This window comes from Anas platyrhynchos, chromosome 14 (assembly GCF_047663525.1).
Source record: "Anas platyrhynchos isolate ZD024472 breed Pekin duck chromosome 14, IASCAAS_PekinDuck_T2T, whole genome shotgun sequence".
Classification (NCBI taxonomy): domain Eukaryota; kingdom Metazoa; phylum Chordata; class Aves; order Anseriformes; family Anatidae; genus Anas; species Anas platyrhynchos.
This window is the reverse complement of record NC_092600.1, coordinates 8123543-8145470: the sequence shown is the minus strand read 5'-3', so window position 1 is coordinate 8145470 and position 21928 is coordinate 8123543. Positions and strand designations below refer to the sequence as shown.

The window sequence follows — 21928 nt, the reverse complement described above, 5'->3', positions numbered from 1 at the left end:
GAGGAGACTGTCAACATGACTGATCACCACTCAGCGCCTCAGGAAAGGGCTTTTGTTTATATTTCAGGTAGACAGTTTTACTGCATTATATATGATCCTTGCAATTGTTACCACTATCAGCTCCTGCCCTAAATATAGTGTGAATGTTCCTTGCCCTTACCCCGGTGTCCCTTCCATCCTTCATGCTCCCACTCCAGGTCCCTTACGCTAGCTGCAGAAGCGACAAATCAGTACAAATGCACTGCTGCTCTTCAGGGCTCAGCTCTGGGACATGCCTCTCCCCTCACAGCCACGCTGGGAGAAGCTCTGTCTCAGAGCTGAACAGAAACTCTGATCCCATGCAGCTCCTCTGAAAGCTTCCCATAAATATATAAGGCTTACGCTGACAAGCTCACATTAGATTTATACCCCCAGGACAGAACAGTCACTTGTTCAGTCACACACAATGTCCCCAAGTCCCTCATAGATTTAGCTGTGGGTAACCTGGTAACAGGACAGGTCTTTGATTTCGCTGCCTATCAGGTTTCACTGCCTTCCTGTGGATTTTGGGGAGGGGGCAGGGAAACAAGAGGGAGGGGTTTATGGGACCAGAGTGAGGGAGAACACCTTGCTTACTTGCTTTTGTCAAGATCCCGCTCAGAAGCACCACAAAGTGGGCTTTACAAGTGACTGTGATCATGTGCTGCCTTTCTATGTTTATTCTCTCTTGCTGATGCTCCTGTCAAACCAGCTCACTCTGCAGGCCAGGAAAAGCTGCATCCACCGATTCCAGCACTAAGTTCGTTTTGTGCATCTGAAAATGTGATAGGAAAAATCCACGTTGCCCTCCAGCACTAGAGTAAAGCAGTGAGGAGCTCAGCAAGCAGACCATGGTGCACTTCAGGGTGATAGGCTGAGCAAAACAGTGCCACACACAGCTTCCTGAATTAATAAAAAACTCACATCCTATGTGGGTCCAACTCACAAGGCACCCTGAGAGCAACAGCCATGTGCCACCATGATAAATTAGCTTTTAGATCCAAAGGACACCTCAGAGGACAGAAGAAAGGAGAAGGGGCACCAGGTCATCCTTGTTGTGACACGACCAGTCTCCATTTCCATTTCCTGCCCTTCTGCATGTCCTGTGCTCCCTTCCAGCAGTACAGCCAGGCCTGAGACTGCTTTTCAACTGGGCAGCTCTGTATTGAGTCAGCACCTTCCCCAAGACCACGTATGAAAAAAAAAATCCAACTTTTTAATGCTCGTACGCAACAATAAAAACAAGCTCATGGCATCATCCAGCTGTCTATAACTTTATGGATCTGTTTAGTGACTATTCCATAGTGACATGCAGTAAATTCTGGGAGGGAAGATAAAGAAGAATTGACATCAGGAAAAAATAGCCATAGATCACTGAAATACAGTTTATCTGCCTGAAATTACAGGTTTCAGGGAGGGCAAGAGTTAGAATATAGGTAGAGTACAGAAGCTTACCCTACATTTACTAGCTGAATGCAAACAAGTAATTCACCACATATCATTCAAAAGGCAGCAAACCCAGTAAGAATGTGTCCCCCAAATCCCCTTGGATCGGCATAAATGAAAGCAACATTTCAGTTTCCTGGGAGGTCTCCCAGCCAGGCACCAGCCTGAGCTAACTGGGATTGAGCAAGCGATCCACTGATGTCACAGCCCAAACAAACTGGTAGTAGACAAGGAAAACATTGCCCATGATAAAACAACGTCAAAGCAGGCAAACGCAAATGCCAGCAAGTCATTTCCTCTTGGCAATTAAGGTTCCCTGCAGACACACAGTAAATACAGGCTGATCCAATACCTTACGGATTTCAAATTTCCGATGGCATTAGTGCATCTGAGATGCCCTCATATCGTCTGCAGAAACAGCCCGGGCTACTTTAGTACAGATCCTGAAAGAAACTTCTTTCTTCAGGTGAGAGGGTTGCTACTTTACACACAACTCATTAGCCACTCCGCTGAATTGCCAATTACTAATTGTTTTGATCGGTGGCTTTTGAGTAATGCCCATCTCCTGTGCTCACTCAGGACCGGTCATTCCTTCCCACGTGCCCACTGATGGGCTCTCAGGCTCTGCTGATCCCTGCTCTTTTGATCCTTCCTCTTTTGGAGATGGTGATGTGACAGGCAATCACTTTGCTTAACTTTGAGCTACCATGCTGGCTTGATTTCTCCCTTCATTGTTAGCCTAAAACCAAAATAAAACAACAGCAAAAAGAAACTCTTGACTGCGTGTCAAAAATAGCAAGCGGAGTTTTTTGACAAATGACCCGTAATGGCACATCGGTGACTGTGCGCTGTAAAAGATAAGGAGAATCCTGGCTGCAGCTTAAAAATGCAAGCATGCTGGCAAGGGAGCGATTTCCAGCCTACTCCACAGCACCATGAAATACAAGGTCATACTTCCTCTACACTAGTGTAACAGGAAAGTATGTCTATTTTTTCCAGTTTCTACAGGGAAGTTAGCTTCACTTTTCCTCTGGTACCCACCAGACAGCTTCAGTGAGTGTACACAGAGAGGCAACTGCAAATAAAAAATACGTGTCTATAAAACTGAGCAGTACGATTTACCTTCTCATAATACCTCAAACTTTGGAAAATAACTTGATCAAGTCTCAGCGAGACTCCTTTAAAACAGCAAACCGTCTCTTGCATGAAAATGTATTCACCAGAGTGCAGTTAATAGCCAGCTACGAGAGACCATTTTTACCACCGAAATTGCAGCTAATTCGTCATATCTCAAGGGTTGTTTCTTTTCTTTTTCCCTTTTTTTTTTTTTTTTTTTAACTAGTAACTTTCATTCCATCAATGTACCGCAGCAATACTTTGTACAACACAGTCGTGCTAAAGCAGAATAGAGCCAATGCTAGGTGAAATAAAGCGAGAAAGGGAACTCTGTGGGCCTAGAGCAAGACAGAAAAACTGAAGACCGCAAGGTGCCGAGGAGCTCTTAAACCCCCCGAAAGAAGTAGCAGCAGAGCTCCCCCTGCTTTAGCTGCAGCTCATTAGCTTCCAAACCTCCGCAAACTTCTCCCGAAAAGCAGGTGAACTCTGGTGTCAAGATCACAGCTATAATTGCAGCTTCTCCCTGAGCTCGGGCTGCTCAGACTCATCCGGCAGCAAGCAGAAATTAGACGGAGCAGCCGGTCCCTCGGACTGCTCTGTTGTCAGCGCTCATCCTGCGTGCCGCCAAGGCAAGCGCTACGGGCAATCCAGAAATAATAGGGCAAGCATACAGCAGGTTTTATTTGTCACTGTCTCCTTTTTATAAAGATTTTCTGCACAGAATGGTAAGAGGACGGTATGAAGAAATACATAACAACTGATAATCCCACTAAACGAGACTAGGATACTCCTTAGGCTAAAATCAAATCTTGGCTGTTTTAAACTCTTGAAAAATACTAGGGTTCATTAAGTACCACTTAAAAACATAGCTTAAGATGGGGAGAAGGAAAAGGAATTTTGCATTCAATTGTGTTCACTTATTTTGCATATTTTCGCATCAAATGATTCAAAAAAATAAAATGAATTCCATTTGCTCAAATTTTAAAAAAATATCTTCACCACTGGAAAGTGTGGGTGGAAAGCAGGGAGAGGTGTGCCCTGGCGTGCTGACTGCCCTGAGCATCTTGGCACACGCAGCTTTGGTCAGAAACCCCCTCACTAAACGCTGCTTGCTTGACTAACTTCTCTTTACACTCATCACACCCACTCCCGTACTAACTGGGGGATCACAGAACAGGTAAAAAGAGCAAAAAGTGAGCCAGACTGCCAAACCTCGCACTCCAAGACCCCACAGCAGCAAAGCAACTCTCAGGCTCCGTGTGTGCGTGCTGGGGGAGGCTCCTCAGCGGCCACCGAGCGCCTCGCTGAATCAGATTAGAAATTCAGGGGAGGGGATGGGTATTGAAATGCTAAAATCTTCAGCAAGCCCGGCATCCACTGGGAAAAATCTATGGGATAGGACCGATAGAAAATAAACCAGGGCAAAAGAATTATTAATCTCTCTAAACCACAGTAAGGGCTCTCTTACTGGAACTGCACCCTCTGGAGGATGCATCCCAACAGATCTGCAGCATCGTTCAGCTCACATATTTATGCGTGTGTGTTTTATCACACGCTAACATGGGACTTTCTTTGATTTGTATATGGGATTCAAAAAAAAAAAAAAGAAGTTTCCATCAAACTTACAGAGAACCTTAATGGTGATTTAATGCAGTGAAATCTGGCTCGCCACAAGGCTGTGACAGGACTTTATTATTTTTTTCTGCCAGGGTTAGGTTCTCTGGTGTGGCGACATGTTATTTATTTATTTATCTGTAAACGGAAAACATATTAATCATTGATGAAGCTGTGGAGTCTCGTCAGGATGGCGAACACTGTTCAAGGTGCAGGGTATGCAGTGCGTGGCAGGAGAGGGGCAGGGAGGGAGAGGAGCTGCAGCCTGCCACAGCCGGGGCTCTGGGTCTGTGTGGGAGCCACGTCACCGCCACATCTGGCGGGTGTGCTGGGCACACGTCAGCAGGAGCAGGTTGGCCTCCGCTTTGTGTTCATGAATAAATTTCACTTTGCAAGAGCAACCAAAAAAAAAAAAAAAAAAAAGCCACAACACTACCCCTGGCTGCATAGGGTAAATCTACTCAGCTTTCAACCCATGTGCTTAATAACACCACCTAAGGCCATGCTGTGAACACACTGTCTAGGGAGCCTTTTTGCTCAGTTTTTTTCTCTGCTATATTTCATCATGCTTAATAATAAAATTCAATAATTGCTAGCATGGAGATGAACCCCTTTCCTTGGGAATAGCCCTGAAAAACAACAGCAAGTGGCCTGGCGAGGTGCTACAGTGCAAAAAGCAAAAAAGCAAAAGGAATTCCCATCCCCTCGTGCCCCTTTTGGAGCATTTGATAGCCTCAGCGCTTCATGTTTCACTTCTCCCCGTTTGGGGAGAAAGAAAGCGAGAGCCCGAGGAGCAGCCTCAGCGTATGCGACTGACATATATAATCTAGATTGGCTTTCCCAGGCAGACCTTTGATTGAGGAGGAAGAAGAGCAGCTGGTCAAAGTAATCTGCTCAGAGCAATTTGCATAATTTTCTCCCCCGTTTCCTCCGGCATTGTGAGCGTGTCTGGAGAGGAACACAAGCGGCAGATGCCGCGTCGCTCTGTCGCAGGGTACAGCAAAGTGGAGAACGTGGGTCAGAATTCATCTGCTAAATATCCCCAACAGGTTAAACAGTTCTGGAGAGCTTCAGTCACAGATCTTCTTTTGAAAAGCTTTTTTTTTTTCCCTTCCCTTCTCTGAGCACAAATAATTCCATTTCTCCAGCAAACGCACGTTTCCTTTCACACTCGTGTGCTATTCAGAAAGATGCTCTTTGTGTTTCTTTACGGAGCTGGCTTTCAGGACCAAGCATTTCTTTCCCCTGCTTGGATGAAGAACCCGTTACGAATGGGTTATTTGAGAGCAGAAAGACAGGCTTCTGGATTAAAAATAAATGTATGTTTAATATTAAATGCAACGTTTCTAACTGTGGCAGGGAAAACTAGAAACCATCCTCCAGAGCTGTGGTTTTGTGTTGGGTCTCAGATACTGGCGGAAGCTGCAAGTCTTGTGTCCAGCCCACTCACTTCCCAAATGGGTGCCTAAAAATCAGGCATCTGAATCCTGGTCCAGCTAAAATAAAGGAATCTCTGTAAGCAAATGACTACTTATTTACCGTGAACAGAACTCGAGCCCCACACTATGCTCACATGGCTTTTGAACGTGGCTCCTCACCACGCAGAGCAAACAGCACCGTCCACCCCCAACAGCAGTACACATAAACGCACCACCCATTGTTTACCTGCTGGGTTCAAGCACTAAACAGGCATTTATTTTTAAATCTTTTGGGTGAAAAGTGATGTACTATAATAAAGTCTTTAAAAAGCTACTTTTTTCCCCAAAGTTCTTCCTGAGTTGCTAGAGGCAGGTAACACTGATTTCCTTTACATCAGCTGTAAGAGCTGAGCACAGAGGGCACATCTGCCTGTGCTTGGTGGCCAGCAGCCCCATTTCCCACTGCAGGGGACACTGTCTGCAGGAGAGAGCATTAACCACCCCCATGGGCTCTGCCCTCCTTCTCTCCCTTGGGTTTTCTCACCTCTGGTGCCAAGATTTGCCCCACGAGGGATATGAGCTCATGAGAGCTCCAACCCTGGGCTGCTGCTGGATGCAGAGTGCCCGCAGCCAGCAGAGCCCCTGCGTCAGCAGCGTTTGCAGCGCAGGCAGAGGAGGGTGCCTGTAACAGGTTAAGACAGCTGACAGTACCGGCTTGTCCCTGCTGGCCAGCTGGGAAGCCACCATCCCAGCAGGGATAACACATGCTGCATTAGCCAGTCTCACCCAGTTGCTGCCAGGCTCTTACCCAGTCCTGATACGAGATGCCAGAGAAGGGGCTGAGGTCTATTTCAGGCTTCATGGTAAGTCACAATCATACAGTGGCAAAACCAAAGGAAAGCGCTCTGCTCCAGAAGGGGACAGCCAGACTCATTGTTTTTCCACCACAGGTCAGAAACGATTACATTCCCACAAAACCAAAGTGATTCACTCCCGCCCCGCAATATCCCATGCCTCTCCACACCTTGCAGAAAAGTTTTTTTTTATTTTTTTATTTTTTTTTTATGGACACAGACTGCACTGCCTGTTCCTCCCCCATCCCACCTCCTGAATCACGGACAGTGCTGGAGAACCTCCAGAACCCAAGGCTGAGGCTCTACTGGGCAGCAGCTCATGGAGTAAAACAGTAATTTTTAAGAAACTTGCATACAGACCTAGCTTCTGAATATTTCAAAGTTCAGAACCATTTATTATTGTTCTAACTCATTTCCTAAAATACAGAGAAACTCAATTTCGTACACCATATACTGCAGAACAAGCTCAGCCTGAGCGAACCAGCCATCCACAGAGCACAGCAGGATCCAGCTTTTCACAGTACTTCTACCCATACACCAACCCGGCTGGAACTGGAACATCCAAGAGTAGAAACATTACCATGTTTGTGTATCCTTACAGTGACATTTTATTTTTTGGAGTGTCTGAAATCTACTGGAACAGGGTGGATTGTGCAAGGACCGATCTTAAAGCTGCCTAATTAATAAGCACATCGGGGAAAAAGAAGTTTGTTGTGTTGTGTTTTTTTTTCCTCCTTCAACGTCATCAACATTTTTTGTGGGATTTCAAAAATATGGTCCCTCCCCTTTCAGTTCTATCCCCTATGTGTTTGGCTTGGGATCTTTTCAGAAGTTTTTCAGGCTTTTTAAAATTAAAACTGGAAAAAAAAAAATCCAAGAAAAATCCCAGGGACTTCCCACCTCTGCACCTGCTCTTATCCCAGTGACCGAGTCCCTTCCAGGAGCAGCTATGTAAGCCCACCCCGATGCATTATTTGGATGTTCACTGTCAGTAACCGCCCGGTGCCTGACATGACACCGCTGGCCACCAGCAGTGCCAGTCTGTGAAGCTTCTTGAAGGACACCGGTGCACGCCGGGGATGTCCCTCTGATCTCCATAGGCAGCCAGCAGCTCCCTGAGGGTTTCTGCTCAGAAGAGCTGCACAGAACAAATCTTCCCCCCTGGCTACAGGCTCTGAACAGAACTCAGCCGGGAAGAAAGAGCCAGGACCAAGATTTCCACCATTTTCCCCTCTCTGCTACTCGGTATCAAGAGAAACAAACTTTCTAACAGCAAAATAAGAAGGCTGGAAGCCTTTTGTTACCGATTTGGAACAGAAGTGTCTTCAGCCATCAAAAACAAAAATGGAGACTTGTAGGAAAGGAGGAAGGACAAAACATTTTCAGCAGCCTCCTGTCCTCAGTTGCCCTCCACCTCCTGCCCCTCTGAGCCCAGCCAGGCCGGCTGCCAGCCCGCAGCTCCAGCCCTTGCTCCCTCTCAGGAGGTGGGCGCTTCAGCTCCAGCCTTTGTTGGGGAAGCCAAGCCACCCAGCCCCACACAGGAGATGAGATTAATTTTTGCACAAGGGGTGATTTGTTGGCACGACAGCCATAAACAACAGACTCCATTAATTAACGTGGGATCGGAGCATCAGTGTTGTTCTTCAGTTCGGCATCCAGGGGCATATACATGTACACTCTGCCCTTGCTCATATAGAGAATATACCAGAAATAAAAAATGAAATACTCAAAAAAAAAAAAAAAAAGATTTAGGATGGTAAAAGAGCCTTCCTTTAACTCTGTGTTAATGGTTAATGTGCCCTTTGAGGCTTTTCCTTCCTGAGGTAGCTAATTACAGAAACCCAAAGAGTTAATTCATTCTGTAAAAGCCCCTTTCATTGTTCTGTTCGCACGTCTGGTAAAATCACGGTTTTCATTTAGTAATCGAACATGTCCCGTACCCTCTCCCTCATCTCCTATTACTATTAGTGTCAGCCTTGTACTAACCCTCTATTTCTTTCTTTTTTTGTGTGTGTGTGGAAACTAACTACCTTTCAGTCACTGAAATGCTAATTTCAGAGACAGGCAGGAGGCAGCTAGAAGATAATGTTACATGTTTCCATCCTCCCACGGGGGAAAAACCTGGAGGAATCACAACATCTGAGATGCTTTTGCATTTTGGATAGGAAGACAAAGGGAAAACAGTTTGTGTGTATACATAGACACAAACACATTCACAGACTAGGTCTTAGAGATTAAAAATGTAATTGATATTAGGTGCATTTTCTCTTTACAGGGCAGGCAGGAGAGATCTGAGCTTTATACTTCCAGAAAGGAGAAACACAATTGGTAACACCCTGTTTAAAATCAATATCTTGATGGATATTTTTCTGCTCAGGAATACATACTGAGGAAATGGCAGTATTCCGCACAGAAGTAAAGAATATTTGTCATATTTTCTTGCCGTGTCACTTTTTCTGCACTGTTTCATTGAGCCCTGTTCATGAAGGAACAATTGCCTTATTGTCACTCTGAACATCCCAGGAGCAATGCAACAAAACTAAACAAAGAGGCAGGAGGTGGAAGAAAGATAGAAAAAGTGGAACAACTTTTCCTGTGTAAACCACTAGTTTGTATCTAGATCCTTGCTGCAAAGCTGCTTGCCTTGGCAAAACCCTGCCCCTGCTTTCCCCTTGCAGAATATGTGGGCTCGCTTCCTTCGTTCCTTTCTTCACTTGGGGTTTCCGGGGTCAAAATCTCCCCATTTGGGGAAATAAATAAATCAATCACATACAATCCCTGCCACAGCTTTTGGAAAAACTCACGCATTTCCTCCCATCTCTACCTGCTGCCACAGTGGTATATCTGTTCTACTCTCTCCCTACATTGTGTGTGGAATATAAATTTAATCCTTCACCACCAACTCATCTACACATCTTCCATTCCAGCTGGACAAAATAAGGAAAACACATAACAAGCATGGCCACTGAGGGGCTGAAGATAAGTATTCAGAGTCTGTCTTTCCAATATCTGCACAATCACATTATTTTCCACAATTAGAGATGGATCAAGGTTGGAAATCCAAATTCAGATGCCATAAGACCTTTCATTAACAGTGTGGGAGAAAGCAGAGATGTTGGATTTAAATTCCCAAATTAAAACCAGCACAAACTGGATCCAGAAGGAAGAGCATCCAAAGGCATCAACTACAGCAAGAGTCTTGGTTAGCTGTAATCTCAGGGAATGAATTGCAGTAACGTTTCACAACACACAAGTTTGTAAAACAGAGCTGCTGGCATTTAAAAAATGCATCTGGACACATGCATGAAGCCATTAGCTTCAATTTTTGGCGGAGCAGGATAACTGGTCTTAGCTGCTTGAAGCTATAACTCGGCAGTTCAGATTCTTTCCCCACTAGTGTTCAACTTAGTCCCCCCCACGGATGCTTCCTATGTTGTGAAAAGCAGCCGTGTTAATCAAGCAATTCTATGGGCTTTGAACTGATAACACGAGTATCCCCATCCCGGCTTTCACAGACATCGTTACAATTGTTTGTACTAATTAAAATTTAAAAGGTACCTCTGTCCAGCTGAGGCACAGGGAGCCAACAAGTCAAAACTTGAAGTCCATTGCAAAACACTGTGATGGGGAGATTAAATTGTAACCAAATTTCTCATCAGACAGCTAGTAGGGACCCTGAGAAAATTATCTTTCCAATACCCACCTCCATGTCAGAGGTATTTCTCGCTGGGGTGAGGAGATTGGGTTGACCTTCACACCAAGAGGTTATATCTGTGCATCCAAAGCAGTGATCTGGAATCAGTTCAGTTTGGTTTTGTTTTGTTTTGTTTTTTTTTGGTGTTTTTTTTTTGTTGTTTGTTTGTTTTTAAATCTTTGCTAGATTCTACTCATGTTTAACTGAATTACTATATAGTCCCTGTATTTTCTTTCTATTTTTCCATTCTACAGAATGCTTATTGTTATTGGTTTTTTAAGCTGAGGCTCAAGGATCACATTTGATTGCATAGGACAAACCATTTTAAGTGGTAAATCTTAAGGATGGAAAAAATGAAAATTATGTAATTTAATAATGAACCGCAACAATGGAGCTCAATCTTCCTGCATATTATTGACAATGATCATCTCCGGCTGCCAGCACTGCTGGCTGTGAGGATTCAAGATTTTCCCTGTGCCAACACAGACCTCACTCTTATTTCCAAGTTTTCCAAGTGCAAACAGAACACAGGCTGCTTTGCATTACAGGGAGGCCTGTCCATTAGTTTTCCATGAAAGTTTCACAGATTTTTACAACTTGGTGTGTGCGTACAGGCATGCAGCATCTTTCCTGAAAGATTTTGTTGACCTTCGTTCAAAACACCTGGAGAAAGACATGGATTTGGCTGCAGAAAGAGCACCCTATGCATCTTGTTGTAATGTTTGTCTTTCAAACCCAGAGGACGACAGTCTTTGCTCAGTACAACCAGTGGCAAAGCATTTCTGTTGGATTGGGCATTTTAAAGCCAGCAGAAAACCCCTTGCCATGAAGCCATATTGCACTTCTCCACACCACATTCCTTGGGTGAATCCAGCCCCTTGCCTTTTGTTTCCAACTTACTCTATTTCACGTTCCCTGAATTTGCATTTTGAAGTGTCTGGATTTGAACAATGCCAAAATCTCAGCTGAAATCTCACTCCACCCTGGCAGCCACTGCCGCGCTCATTGTCCATGCTAGGTGGAACCATATGTGGAGCATGAGGTTTTGAGCCTGCTGTCAGCCAGGTTTCACATGCAAGTCTTTCAACAACGTTAAGCTCACAGTTGTAGCAAGCCTACAAATTTTACCTGAATTGCTGACAGTTTTTCAAGCTCTTCATTGCTCTGGTGGGGAGATTGCTGTCCAGCAGATTGTTCCCTTAGATTAATAGAGCAAGGTGATACACAGAGCTGCTTGTAGTTAGCTGGTATTCAATTGGTAGGTCCTTAATCATAAGGAAGCTCAACATTTTGAAATTAATTAGGGAAATTCTTCCAAGGTATATTGATGTTGATAAAGATGAAGCTGTTCATGACAATCGAGACTTTTATATTGGAGGCAAGCTGCCATATCTCTCATTGCTTCTACAGAAAGGTCAGTGCCTCAATTCCAGATGATCAAGATGGCCTCAAGAAGAGGAGACAAAGGCTATATAAAGTGATATGGGAAAATCAATTCTAATAAAATAAGCTACAGCCCAAACCTCCATCAGAAATTCCAGTGAAACTTAAGAAAAATAAAATCCAAACCCTCCAAGAAAACAATCTGGAGATTCAAGTAAATCAGATTGCCTAAACTATAGATTCATTTCCTTCTCGTAAAACATCTGTGGATGCTTCTCACATCCTGGCTCTTCCACCCACTCCCACATTCCCGCACCCAAAAAGCAAAAATGAGATCGGCTCTTAGGAGGCTGGCTAGCACGAGTGCTTGAGTGCCAGGTATGTGCAGCTGTATGCTTGATTGCTAATCCATCTGCAAGACTCGGCATGGGCCACTTTTGTTTGAGCCTCAAGTAAGAATGGGAAAATGGGTTGGAATAAATAATGCAAAAGCCTTTGGCCTTTCGCCTCTTTTGAAAGCTGAACTGGAAACAAAAGTTCCTTCCAGGTTCTCAAATGCTCAGTCAGTGCCACCCATTTGCCTCTCCATTTTCAAACTCCATCTGGCAGAATGAGCCCTAAAATGCTGGGAGAGCATCTTTCTGCGGTGCCCTCCCAGGCTGGAAGCAGGGGCTTAGCAAACCTTGCAGGAAACCTGCCTTGTGGAAACATGAAGCTGATAAACATCAAAAAGATTCTCTGAGTACAGGTAAATATTCAGTACTGGATAAGGTGAGGGAACAAGGTGTTTAACCCGGACCTAAACCTGGGTCTCAACTCTGTACATCTTAAGGGCTGGATGCACCCAGAGTGGGCAAATGGATTTAACAACAGGCAGAAGAAATTCATAGTTCAGCCCTGTTTGCCTCTCACTGGTTTATCCTTTCTTGTTCTGGCTCTGCCTCATTTTCTTCTCTCAGTGGGCCAGGGGTGTTACCAAGCAACATGGTAACACTTGGCCCAAGTGCTAAACCATAGATTTTTGTAAACATTAGTGAATAAAGTTATTTAATATCCTGCCTCAACATTGTCCTAAACCTCTGGGTACACGCTAAGGAATGCCAGCCCCATACGACTTCCATGCAAAAAAGAACAAGGCTCCCTCCCCTCCTGATTGTTTTAAGTCACCATTTCTTGACAGATGAACGTCTCAATCAAGGCTTTTCAAAGCTGTTTTGTAGAAAGTGAGATCTAGTCACAGATTCCCAACCTGACAGAGGTGAGGCACTCACCCCAGGGACAGAAACCCAGCTGCCAGACTGTCCAGGTTAGAAAGGGACCCTGAACAGAGGTTCTGCCTCTTTGGGACGGTCCCTAACGGGGGGGGTACCATTAACCCCTCACATCTCACTGACTGGGACTGAGATTCAAAAACTCAGCTCCCACCGCTGCAGCAGTATTTCCCCTTGTCCTGTTCCCAAACTGGCTGGAGGGCCTTGTGACCTGGCCACCCAGGAGGCCCTCAAACACCTCCACATCTCCCTTGGGACTCACTCCTGTCCTGGCCACCACCCCGTGTCCCAGCCCTCCACGTGGCAGCCACGAATGCTGTCTGATGAAGGCACAAAGGGAGAGAGCACGGTCCTGTCCCCTGCACCCTGCCCACAGCTCCTGGGCAGAAAAGAGCTTTTCCCTGCTTGGGCTGCGAAAAGGGCTTAGCTGCCTCCCTCCCCTCTCCGGGAAGAAATGGATCCATCACAAGGTGCTTAGTGGGATGAGCTGTCCCCCCCCTCAAATCCCAGGATTTGCAATTTGTGCTGCTTCGGGGCTGTGGGAGGGCACTGGACTCGCTCTCCCTTTCCATTTGACTCAGTCTTCTCATAGCAGGGATTATCCTCGTCTATCAAAGGGAAAGCTGCGGAGCAGACGTCCGCCTATTCTTCCTGAGCACTGAGCCTGACAGCCGGCTTTTCAGCCCCGCTCACATTACCAGCTGCCCTACAATGAGGGAGCTAAACTCCACACAAGGCCCACATGGAGCTCCAGAAGGAGCTGGGGGGCTGAAGGGTGCGGGAGGGGAGAGGGGGTTGAGTGGTGCAAGGGAGAGGAACAACTCATGCAGATGAGGGAGAGTTAATCCTATTTAGCACATGTATATTATCAATGAGTGTGTGTGGTGGGGAAAGGCAGGGGGGGAACCCCCCACTGCAGGCAGGCGGAGGCAGACAAAAAGGTCATTCATGTGTGGCTCACAGAATTAAGAAGGTACCACAATCTGCTGCTGGTTTGGCTCCAAATGCTTCTTCGTATTCAAGTCAAAGTCCCTTCCCCCCACCCGACCTGCAGAATTTCCTCGCTTCCCTGTCCCTGTGCCCTGGGCAAGCACCCAGCCAAGTTTTACTTTCTGTCCCTTCTGCTGGCACGGGGTGGGTGTGGGGTAAGTGTTTCATACTCAACACCCCAGCCTCAAAGTTTCAGCTTATGTTAACATCCAGAATTGCAACCTTGGCATGGTCTTCTATGTGCCCCAAGCATTATCCAAGAGACGGCTCAGGACCCACATTTCCAAGGCTCTGGACCCAAAGCTGAGCAGAGTGTACAAAACGCTGAGCCCTTCAAAAACTGCATCTACAGGCTCTGATAGTGAGATAGCAGCCCAAAATCTTAGGAATATTTTGGCAAAGTCACTTGACTCTGGACTGTCATTAGCTGTGGCTTTGCAATAAGATTTTGAATTTGTGAAGATCCTCTTTGTCCGAATTTTAACCCAAGAGCAAGACACCAGGTGACTTTTTGCATCCTCCCACCTTGACTGTAAAGCACGGCTGTACCTTCCCCTGCAAAGTCTCTGCTTCCTCCAGAGCCGATGAAAAGGAATCCAAAACTCAGGGTTCTTTTAAATAACAGTGTGGGGATGAAAGACCAGGGCTGGAGTAAGTCATTTGAAATGCATAAGACATCTCAGGCTTGAATCTACAGGCTGTCCCTTTAGAGAAAAAGCAAAATGTATTTTGGACAAACCACTTGACTGCTAATGAACCACAAACACAAACATTGCTCTGTAATTTGCATTCAGTGCCGGAGGAGACCCGCGCTACCTCTAATGAGCTCTGCCAGCCACCCTTTTCCAGGGAGAACTCCCCAGCCACCGAAGAGAAGCCGGCAATTCCTCCGGGACCCCTGCACTGGCTAACTCCAGGCTTTGGATGGCTGCTTGTGCTGTGCCGTGTAGCTCCCGCTTCACCCCCCAGTAATCTCCTCGCCTTCTCCACAGGAATCAGGGATAGAGGAGCTCTCTCCTCCCCTACTGTACATGCTCATAGGTTTTAATCCAATTAAACCGTTCTCTCTCCTTGACAGATTCTCTTTTTTCTTCATTTGTTTTCAATAAAGGAGCATCATTTGCTTGGGAGCATTCCAGGGTTGCAACAACAGGCCCTCTGCTTACATGTGTCGCTTACAAGTGGAAAACTGCAAACGAAGCTCGAGGTTTATTTTAGGAGGGTGGAAATGGCCTTGCTATTTAGAGTTTTTATTTTTTTTAATGCTTTTAAAACCTTATTAAGCAAATTAAATTTCAAGACACATCTCACTCTTATTCTGGGAAGTCCCTTCCTGAATCCTTTCTCGTACCAAATTGGTATTTCAGCATAGGCGTGCCCACTGCCTGGCTCCCACAGACCCATCAAGCATCGATTTTGACACTTAACAGAATTAGAAATGCCAGCCATCCAAACCTTGATGGCTCTTCACAGGGAATGAGCACTAACCTCCATTAGGAGGCTTCCTTTTATCACATAGATCCTCTTATAATTTAATTTGCAGTGAAATTCTCCCCCGTCTCCCCAAACCTTGCCAGCTGCCAGACCCATTCCTTTACCGCCAACACTTATTCCTCAATCAAACAGACCTATATCCAATGCTTTCCGCAATTTAAAAATCATCACTTACACCCGCTTCCCTCTGCTGGAAGGAAGCCACAGTCAATGGGTGAATCAGGGCTGTGCCTTGTACCCCTGAGTTAATAAATGTTGAAAAGAGGGTGAGCCAAAGTCCTCTGTAAATATCTCTTGTGCCAACCTAATAACTTAATGTCATAATGCAAAGCTCCCAAGTTCCTTGTAAAAACGTGCCTGAAACTGAAGATAGTAGCAGTGAAAATCTCAAACATTGTTGCTCTGTGAATCCTCCAGCCCTCAAGCAAATAGCTAGCTGTACAGAAACAAAGTAAGGAAAACACAACTCAAAGATAAGTGGAACTGCTCTTAATGTGAGGCAGCGCACTACCTGGGTTTGATCCAAAAATTAGTCAAGTTCTTCATTTAACTACAGGGGGTGGTTGGATTAGGTCCCATTTGGCTGATGTGCTGGGGGCAGGAACGTGTGATTCTGTATCTTTCTCCTCCTTTTAAATGCTCTCAGATTCTTACGGTATTTTACCAATCATTCAAGGACTTGATGGGTTAGCAGAAAATGTCCTTTGTGCTGCTGTGCCAGAGAGTAGAAACAGATCTGGTAGGCAGCTCTTCTGCATTTTACAGTATCCGAGATCCCCATTCAGTTACAGTAGGGAATGTATGCACAGGATTCAGAATTATCCATGATTACAATTTAGAGTGTTATAAACCACTCAGCACCTGGAGCCCTAGCGAGGTGATATTTAAAGATTAATAAAATAAGCATTTGAAAATCCACTTCCCCTTTGGTTCTTTGCCAGGATCATAGTCCAGAATACAGCATTTTCTGTGCAAGAACTGGTAAGCTGATTAACAGCTAAAGGAGAGCACTCTTCTACATCTCCTTTGGCATGTTCAGTACAGACCATATCATCAGCGTGAACAGGGGAAGCTCATCCTGAACTTGTATCTTAATAGCTGGAAAGTCAGTTCTGAGGCTATATTTTGATTAATAATTACTGAAGGAGAAAGTGCTGTTCAGATATTTGGCCATATTGACTCTCCATCAATTTGGGATTAGTTCCACTGAAATCTATGGGGTTTTGTCTGATGACAGATGGACTTTCATTAAAAACAGGTTTTTGTTCTGAATATGCTTTTAAGCTTTGCTCCTCAAGACTGCACAAATGCATTTAACTTCCCCCACCCCAGTAGTCTGTTTTGGTCTGGTGTTCAGGGTCCTCTTCAAAGTTTGCTAAAATTAGTGTCTTTCCACTGGCCTCAGTGGGCTGTAGATTGCATCCCGATTCATGAGATGTCTTCATTTAAGTTTGACACCAAAGCCTACTGAAGTGAATTAAGCAATTCCCATTGACACCAATGATCTCCGAACCATGCTCTTTTATCTCCAGCTTTACCTTAAAAGCATTAAAAGAAAATTAAATCAAAACCAGGGCACCTTAGCAAGGTAAATGGCATTTAAACCGTAGAGGACTCTAACCTCTTAACCTGTACATGTTTGGGTAAGGTTTCTTGAAATTAAACACATTTTTCCTCCCATAGCGTATTTTTCGCTTCAGCAGTCTACACCACTGTTTCCACAGGAATGGGATTTGATGTTCAGTGAGATTTACCCATGTAACTTCCCAAAGCACAGACAATTGTTGCAAATGATGCTACCCATTAACAATAAATGCTTTCACTGTCTCCAGCTCTATAAACCTCTAAACATTACAAAGAGCTACTCCTTAGTTCCTCCCATGAGAAATTAGAGATGGGACTTTTGTGGACACAGCTAACAGAAGTAAGAAAGGTTCTCCCCCACCAACCCCTTTAGTAGCTGTTTATTGAATGAACATGTAGGAAAGGAGGGGGACTCCAACCTCAAGAGATAAATTCTTCATCATGTAGTTTCCTTTATGCTGCGTAACAGAGTTTCCCTAAAATAAATTAATAGAGGAGTTGATATTGAAAAAATTACATTCCCTGTTTGTTTTTTTTTGTTTTGTTTTTAAACATGATTGTTCCACATACTAAAACCAGAAAGAGTAACTTGACTTTATGAATTTAGTTTGAAAGTGTTATTTGTACTGGTGGCATGTGATGAAAGCACACAAGACCAAAAGAAGAGGCTGTAGAGGCTGGAGCGTGTCATGTTGCTTCAATAGGAAGGGTTTATCCCAATGCCTGTCAATGAAATAGCTCGAAGAAAGGAAAAATGTTCCTCTCCTTCACCTTGCTTCTCTGAGCTTACGTGCCAGATCCTGGGCTCACTTCCCTCTGACCAGCCCTCATCACCTCCACTGGCTTTCTAGGAGGGACTGGAGATTAATGCCCATGTAACGGAGCAGATTTAAGAATTACTTTATTTCAGTGGAAAGGCCTTGTTGTTACTTTAAAATACGTCCTTCTCTTTTTGTCAGACATTGCAATTAATCAAGCCTCCCACCCACTCAGAACCTGTCTTCAGAGTTTCTCCATAGCTCACATTCTTTTATGGAGGAGGCTTTAGAGCTTGCCAGAATTTATGGAGGAAGTGACACGGATCCAGGCAGGACCTCAGAAATGAGGTTCCGATACTCTCACAGCACATCTCCTTCTCCCCCCATCACAAGGCAGACCAGCGGCCGGTCCCTCTCTCTGAGCATAAATCTGCTCCTACATCCATACAGCTGCAGAGGGTCTCGTACTGCGCCGGGTCTGGGCTGTGCCAAAGAGGAAGCAGACGTATTGAACATGGCAGGTTTGAGGAATCTCAGTGCTCCAATTAGCATAATTAACTTAGAGAATGAGCCTCACACAGGGCACTGTGCAACCTGATGCCTCCAAGCGAATCAGCCTCACACGCTCTCCCCCAGCCCCCAGATCAGCCTTCAAGGGAACCCAGGAGGACCCGGCTGGTTTTGGGGAGGGGGCCAGAGTGAGGGGAGAGAGGAACAGCAATCTCAAAGTTTCACTAGCAGTGGAAGTACTTTCCATGAGCAGAATTAATTTAGTCCTTTGCTTTTAACATTACTCTACTTGGCTAGGAATTTTGGACTCGTTCTGTCCTACAGTATCCAATAGTCAGCTTTGCTATCAGTGAGCCCAAGTCAAATTCTGGGGGCAGAGCTGATTGCTCCCAGCTGCCGTGCTGTATTTTGGGCCCCAGCTTTGGTTCAGATTCGCCACCGAGCAGTCCTCTGCAAGCATGAAGTCACCACTAGATGTTATGAGCAGGATCATGTATGTACAAGGCAGATCATGGAGAAAAATATTTTGTTTTGCATATGTTAGGAAAAGGGAACATCTAAAGAACAATGTAAATGTTATGCCTTCTAACTGCAGGCTTTAAAAAATAGGCCTGGTTATTTGTGGGCTTTTTTTTTTTTTTTTTTTTTTTTTGGCAAAACATGTCTGTTTTTCCTTTGTCAGTAGGTGTAAGTTGATTTCTGGAGCCAAAAACACCTCTTTTTGGCTAAATACCGGTTACTTTTTTTCTCTTAGTAGCATACCCTGGAGGAGCATAACTGAACTGACATAAATTATATGTGGAGGAACTGGGAGTTTAATGAATAGAAGACTCAAGGAATTCACTTGATGTTGGCACATTAACACACTTTTTCCTGTCCACTGAAAGTAAGTTCTGTAGTTTTCCCACATAAAGCGAGGAGGGAAAAAAACAGAAAGAAAGAAAAAGAAAACTTTCAAGGCTCAGACCTTCAGGTTCCATGAGCATTTTTGTCATTCTGTTCACTCTCTGTGAAATGACATTTGAATGAACCAAGCTCAGCACAGCATCAAGGTGGACAGCAAAAATTTTCACATTCCACCTTCAGTGCATGTTTATTAAATGCTTGTAAACAAATAAGTTCATGATAGATTTGACTTGAAGTAAAAAATACAGGTGCCAACAACCTGGCCCTCTCAATCATCTTTCAGATTACAAACTCAAGCCCCAAACTGGCAGCTGGGACAACGTGAATATTATAACAGGCACCGAGTGAGCAGTATCTACACTCTTCGAACCAGTATACATTTCTGCATTCCCCCCGGTTGTTTAAATACTGCATGTTGGCAACTGGAAGCCTTTTTTAAAACAGAATCTGGGTGCATAAATAAATGTGTGCTGACTTGTGCTGATGCTGTTCCAGCATTATAGGAAACACATTTGTTTATCAGGTTTGATTAAAGTTATGCAATCCAAGTTCTGCAAGTCAGGAGTGCATTGTACACATCATTCGATAAGGGAGAAGGATGAGTTATGTAAACACCTAGCAACATGTGAGGGAGATTTACTTTAATTGTTTATGTGCCTTTGTGGGAAGATTATAATCATGTTGTTTCATTAAACATAACAGTTGTACAAGTTCTATAAGACAAATTGCCTTTTGCTCTATTCACTTGCAAAGGTCATCCTGTTACCACTGATTAGCACCAGACAGCCAGTCAGACTTTGGCAAAAAGTGAGTTCATTCATAACAGGAATGCAGAGCCTTTCTCAGAATAGGTTTCCCAGTGACTGACTTGGCAAAGACACAACGTAGAAAGCACTTCTGCCCAATATCAAACATTCACCTTCTGACAGTTCCAGAGGACATCTATCCTTCACAGCGGCACCGAGCACCACTGGCCTAAGCCTCTGGCTGCATCAGAGCCACAGATAGATATGTAGAGGTGAAACACGGGTAAATGCTTTCCACATATTGCTAACCAATAGAGCAACCAAACTCATTGTTAACTAATCCCCAAAAGAACTGTTAAAAGTTTGGGAAAATATAGCAGCAGCAGAAGCACTCTAGGTCTGTCCTAGCGCTGGAGAAACCTCACCCCGATTCCTCCTCCTCCAGCCCCATCTCACTTCATTAAAGGCAGCCCAAGGAGCTGTCATGGACTCTCTTAGCACATACACACACCACTCCCCAGAGCTTGGTAACTATCTTGCTTTGTCTCTTTGATAGGCATGTAGGAAACAAATGAGAAGGAGAAGATGTCTGAAGAGTCCATTAACATTGTTAGGTTAGATGCGTTGACAATAAATCGATTCTTTTTGACATGACTGTCGCAGTAATGAAGGTACATTTCTGGATAACTCTTCTTAATGTAAGATAAGATATGGATGGCCCATGTCTTTCTGACATATGTCCAGCATATCAAAGGGTGGTATAAGAAAAGGTTGTTTTGTTGACGCAATAATCAGAGATAAAGTTTAAGATTAATGATGATGGGTGGTTTTTTCTGTCTGATTTTTTGAGGGATAGAGGTCATAGACTGCTGGGGATGGCAGAGCTAGTACCCTACCTTTGAAAAGAAAATGAACACCCAACAAGACCCACATTGAAAGGTCCCTCTTTCCTCTAGAGATGAAAAATGCAGTCAAAGGAAAAACATGCCTAAACTTGAATGTCACGCTACATTTCTCCACTGTTTCTGATGTTCTGGCATTTGAAAGGACCTTTCAAAGTTCCTTTCTTTGCTATATAAAAGAAATTTCCAGCACAGTAAAAATATGTATATGAGGGTCAAAGTGGCAGGAGGGAAGAAAAACAAAGCAAGTACCAGGGAAGGCTGGAGCTGTGTCATGTGGTAGGAGGGGTAAGCCATGTCGTGTCCCGATGATGGTCTGATGCTGTTGCTGGCAACCTGGGAAAGGATGGAGGGAAACTGAAAGACATTTCCCTCCTCCTAAACATACATGGGCCTGTCACCTTTCTTTTGCATTCTGCTCTGGGTCTTGCCTGTTATGTGAAACAACGCACAGCCCAGGGCTGTCCCAGCTGGTGGGATCCAGACCGGCCCTTAGACCACCAGTGTGGTCTTGCTGAAGGCAAAGGCAGCACCAGCACTGGCCCTAGGGCTATTGCACAACTTCTTTTGGCTGGCTGTAAGGATGCCAAGAGAGCAAAGCTTATAGATCTCCTTTGGCAATATTACTTCCCAGTTTGTCTAGATTTTAAACTGATGAAATACTAACACACGCTGTAGTACACAAATTTTAGTCCATCTTTTTTCTTAGGTCAGGTATTCAATTAATGTTTGGTGAGACCTCAAATCCACAGAGAAAGGGCATTATTACCTTGAATCACCTTGAAGACAGGCATAATTGTATTGTTAGGATCAATAACAAAACCCTTGGTAGTAATAAAAAAAAAATTATTTTTTTTCCACCTCATAGTATTGTTTCAGCTACAGAGAGAATTAACTTTTAATTACTTTGAGAATAAAGAAAGAAACAAACAATTAACTGCCTTCAATTTACTTAGCTAAGTGATGAAGTCATGTGAAACATATTTTGACTGAAGATAGGTAAAAGCCAAATATTTGAAGATTAACACTTCTGAATGTTGGGATAAATTCAGGCTGAAATCCCAAGAACAGAATTAGCCACTGGTATTTTGGTTTTGCATCTAACTTAAAATGGGAAAAGGACCAACAGTTCATTAAAGCAACTATTTTTGTGATGTTTTTGCAAATTGAGATAATGGATCAAGATGTTCGCTGCTGTGGAGCCAAAAATCAACAGAAACAAAG

The 21928-nt window shown here is 44.3% G+C and overlaps 1 long non-coding RNA gene across 1 annotated transcript; it reads right to left on the bottom strand.

Annotated features, from left to right (window-relative positions):
* Positions 1-1276: 1276 nt before the first annotated feature.
* LOC139998651 (uncharacterized) lies at positions 1277-21042 on the bottom strand. Its single transcript, XR_011803343.1, has 2 exons — positions 20957-21042; positions 1277-2203 (listed from the first exon to the last, which is right to left on the bottom strand). It is a non-coding gene; the product is annotated as an uncharacterized lncRNA (long non-coding RNA).
* Positions 21043-21928: the final 886 nt, after the last annotated feature.